Source organism: Tursiops truncatus, unplaced genomic scaffold, assembly GCF_011762595.2.
Source record: "Tursiops truncatus isolate mTurTru1 unplaced genomic scaffold, mTurTru1.mat.Y mat_scaffold_582_arrow_ctg1, whole genome shotgun sequence".
NCBI lineage: Eukaryota > Metazoa > Chordata > Mammalia > Artiodactyla > Delphinidae > Tursiops > Tursiops truncatus.
Genome location: NW_022983349.1, coordinates 38,871 through 43,482, shown reverse-complemented (window position 1 = coordinate 43,482; position 4,612 = coordinate 38,871). Strand labels below are relative to the sequence as shown.

At 49.4% G+C, this 4,612-nt stretch overlaps 1 long non-coding RNA gene across 1 annotated transcript; it reads right to left on the bottom strand.

The window, feature by feature from the left end:
* Positions 1 to 396: 396 nt before the first annotated feature.
* LOC141277780 (uncharacterized) lies at positions 397 to 3,829 on the bottom strand. The gene is made up of 3 exons (XR_012329602.1): positions 3,785 to 3,829; positions 3,508 to 3,598; positions 397 to 488 (listed from the first exon to the last, which is right to left on the bottom strand). It is a non-coding gene; the product is annotated as an uncharacterized lncRNA (long non-coding RNA).
* Positions 3,830 to 4,612: the final 783 nt, after the last annotated feature.

Sequence of the window (4,612 nt, the reverse complement as noted above, 5' to 3'; positions counted from 1 at the left end):
ATAGAGCAACAGATGTAGAACAAACGTATGGACAACAAGGGGGGAAAGCTGTGGGGGGGGTGGTGGGGGGGGGAGTTGAGAGACTGGGATTGGCATGTATACATTTATATGTATAAAATAGATAACCATAAGAACCTGCTGTATAAAAATATAAATAAAATTCAAAATTAAAAAGAAATAAATTTAAAAAATAAAACAGAAAAAACAATTATTCCCTGCACATACATGTATCATATGAATAAATTATTTCCATGCTTATATCTGTAATACACAAAAAGAGGAATAAAATCTACCTTGAACCAAAAACGAAAAAGAGAAAAAAACACAGAACCACCAGTTCCACACAGAGGAAAACCGTATCAGGGCACTTGCTCCAGTTGTAAACAATTCTGAAGTTGGTCAGTGGTGGGGAATCGTCTCCCATTCAGCCAGCAGCCCCCACGCAACAAGCGTCCTCATTGCAAAGCTGGGGCACCGTGCCGAGGCATCTGTGAGTAAACGTGAGCTGAGCCCCAGGCCAGTTGCTGCTGAACTATTCCCACCCGTCCCAGGTAAAACACCTGAATATAACAAGGACTTGAAAGCCTAGAGGAAGGGCCATAGAGCCACACGAGTGACAGCATGCCGGCCGACTTTGTGCCTGCAGGCCAGCCAGGATGGTCCTGGCCCTGGGTGCTCTTCTGGAAGATCCATTTCCCTGCCTGAGATACCCGTCCTGTTCCTGCCCCCACTGCTTTTCCTTCCTCGCCTCTGCCCAGGGAGAGAAATTCCAGCAGCAGGTATGGGTGACACATCCTCTTCTTTAGCAGGTGTGCAGCCTGGCAACTGCTGCAGAAAGTCCAGCAGAGCCCCACTCACACTGGGCCACCCACAAAGCCGTGGCCTCTCACTCCCTCCCACCAGCCCAGCCCCGAGACTGCTGACCGGGCAGAGAAAATGGTGTCAGGCACGGCTGCAGGGGCTCTTGCTGCCTTGAGTGGTATTTATATTGATCTCAACCCAGGCACACCTGGGGAGGGCTGGCCGGCACGGTAAGGCTGCCCAGGTCAGCCAATCATCACCCCTCAGGGGCTCACAGTTGCAGAAAATGGAAACTTGCTGAAACCGGCCAGGTCCAAGGAACAGGTGTGGGCTCCTGAGAGTCAGGATAGACAAGGGGCTGCAGCTTTGGCTTGTTTTCTAATCATTTTATCTGGCCCATGAGTGGGAGACAACTTCAAGAAAACCCTCTCCTAATGAGAGGAACCCAGGAGTCAGGGAGAGGAGGGGTGGGTGGTGGTTGGAGACAGAGGCCTGGTGCCCCAGGTGCAGTGGAAGTCTCTGGAAGACCAGGTGGAGGGAGGCCTCACGGAGTGATGCCCAGGGTCACAGACCTGTTGCAGCTGCTGTTTGTTAGTTCAAGTCCTGCTCTGAGGTGCTCTGTGTCAGCTCTGAGCGACAGGTGAGCTGGGGGTGCTCTGCAATGAGGGCTATGTGCACGGTTCCTGTGTGCCCAGCCCTGCCACGGTACCTGCAAGGGTAGCTCTGTATCCTGGGAGGGGCCTGACCACGAGAGCCCCGTGGGCTGGGGTGGGGGTGGGGTACCTGCCCAGGTGAGCTCCATATTCTGGGATTGGTCTGACCACGAGAGCCCCATGGGCTGCTGGGGACCTGGTAAAGGATGTCAGGACAGTCAGTGAAGCCACCGAGGATATACCTCCAGTTGCTCCTAATTCCTACACCCTGCTGGTCATTCTACCAACCACCAGGACATGGTATTCTGTATTAGTCTTCAATGATGCCTTCTTTTGTATTCCATTAGTCCCAGAGTCACAAGAAATTTTGGCTTGTGAGTGGCAGGACTTAACATACAACTAAAACAATACTTCCGGGCCGTCTGGCCCCAAGGGTGCAAAAATTCCCACACCATCTTTGGGGAAAGCTTAGCTAAAGACCTAAAAGTTCTACCTCTGGAAAAGGAACCCTCCTTCAATATGCAGACGACATTCTGATCGCCAGCCCTACTAAGGAGGCCTCTGAACTACCAAGCCAATAAAGGATAGAAGTTGTCCAAGAAAAAGCTCAAATATCACAGACTGCGGTGACCTGCCTGGGCTTCATTCTCACAGAAGGTCAGAGAAGCCCATCCCAGGAAAGGGAAGAAACCATTTTCAGCCTTACCCCTTTCTAAAACTAGAAGACAGCTTAGGGGTTCCTGGGGAGGCCAGGGTTTGCTGCTTCTGGATCCCTAACTACAGTCTACTAGCTGGGCCTCTATATGAAACACTGAAAGGAAAAGATGATGATCCTTTTGAATAGAATCCAGAAGTGGCCTTTCAAGAATGGAAAGAGCAGTCAATTCAGACCCTTGCCCTGGAACTCCCTAATTTAGCTAAACCCTTTGACCTTTACATTCCCGGTGAAAGGTGAATCGCCTATTGGAGAATTAGTGCAAAAACTGGGACCACTTGAAATGGAACAATGCAAGAATGCCATCCAGGTAGGATAAACTACGGTCACCAAGGGGCTTGGCCACTGCCCACATCTGGCCAAGATACTGGCGGTATCTAAAAACCTGGAAATCAGCAGCCCAAAAGGCCACCTCCCTCCTAAGGGAAAAGGACCCCACGTGGTGATCCTAACCACCAACCATGCCCTGAAGTTGCAGGGTTCGCTCCGTGGGCACACCGACCTCGAGTGAGGAGGCCCTCCAACTCCAACATCCAGAGAGATAACCGGGGGCAACAGGGCACCATGACGACTCGTGTGAACATCACTTGACCTGGAGTTTCTCTCATAAAACAACAAGAGTGTGTCCCAAAAGAGTAGACTACTGCTTGCAGGACTTACTGCACCCAGAGGGGAGCTAATAATCTTGGCGGGGGAACAGTATACCACACTGTCACCATAGAAAAGCCTACAGACACCGTGCTGATGGTGGCCAATAAGACCGGCTGGACTCCTGTTTACTTCAAAAGGCTGTTGACTCAGTGGCCATCATGGTCCTTGATCACCACTGACCCTGGACTGTCTGGGAGTTGAGCGGGCAGGGCTCTGACACCTGGTGCTGTTTGTACGTTAATTCAGGGGCCTAATTGAAGAAAGCGCAGACTACTGGTCAGAGCATCTAGGCTGGCAGAAACGGTCAGCCTAAGGTGGCCGAACAAATGTGGGGCGGGGTGAAACCGGCCCCCACAGCGTCTCTGCACATCTCTTTCCTGGACCCTTAAAGGTCATTAGAATCTATAACACTTCCAATGCTGGTGCTCAGGTGGACGAGCAGGGAGGCAGGGGTCCTGGGGACAATCAACATCACCGGGAGGCTGCTGGGGAGAAACTCTGACCCCGCCCCAGGGTATGAGGGCTCCCAACTCAGCACTCAGCAGTTACAGAAGAAGGGTCTGCACCCTCAGCACTCCAAGAATGAGGAACGGGACAAAAGGCAGAGGAGGGGTTTGTCCCCAGCAAAGCCCATTAAAAATCCCTGGGAGATAAAAATAGAATCTGGGCAATAAAGTCAAGTCTAACCTTTTTTTATCCTTTGTGCTTTGTCTAATTTCACGTGCTCCTAGGGTCCCGCATGCAGAGGTTCCACACCCGGCACTTCAGACCAGATTTCCTAGTGCAGAATGGCTGGGTCGACACCTCAGCTCCTGGGGCCCAGTGCAGACTCCACGATATAGAGCCTGAGCTACAGCCAACCCGGCCCTCGAGAGCTCCGCCGCCTCCCTCCCTCCCACTGACTCTGACAGGATCTCTACACAGCAGCCCAGCCCACAGCCCACGGGGTAGTGCATGCTCTCACCTCTCCATTCTCTGATCAAAATATAAAGTTTCCTTTGCTTGTGAACCAAACTCAGTCTCGATCTGTTGGCCCCAATGACACTGGGCAGGGGGACACTTGTTGGGGTCCACTCTGGAGGATCAGTAACAGAAATTGAGACTATTGTAACCTCAATGAACAGATGTGTGAGCCAAACTGTAGTTAACATAGAACAGTGTATAAGGCTCGGGTAAAATAAGATGTTTTTAACACTTCCATTTGATATTTCCATCACTTTTTATAAGCAAGTTCAGTGAAAAGGTTTGTCTTATTTGTCAGGTCAATATTAGAGAAACGAAGTGATTTCTTTCCAAGGATGTACATCTAATAATCTTGGTTAAACCTTCAATCTTGTTTTACATGCTTTCCATTGAAAATGATACCTCTCTTTCAGCTCCCCCATTTCTGAGAAGTATAAAATCTTATAATTTATTATTACCAAAGGGGAAAGGTGGGAGGAGGGATAAATTAACAGTTTGGAATTAACACATACACACTGCTATGTATAAAATAGATCATCAACAAGGAACTACTGTATAGCACAGGGAACTACACTCAACATTTTGCAATAACCTATAAGGGGAAATAATCTGAAAAAGAATAGATATTTTTATTGACATCATCTATCAATGATAGTTAAAGTGTAGCCTAAGGGAAGCTGGTGGTGAGTGCTTCTGACCCTGAAGACTTCAATCATCTAAAGTTTGGACTCTGCCTACTTCCCAAGGCCCTTAATGAACATATGTGTAGCCGTAGCTTAAAAACTTCCCCAGTTTGGGTTTCGGGAGACACTGATTTTGAAAAAGCCCT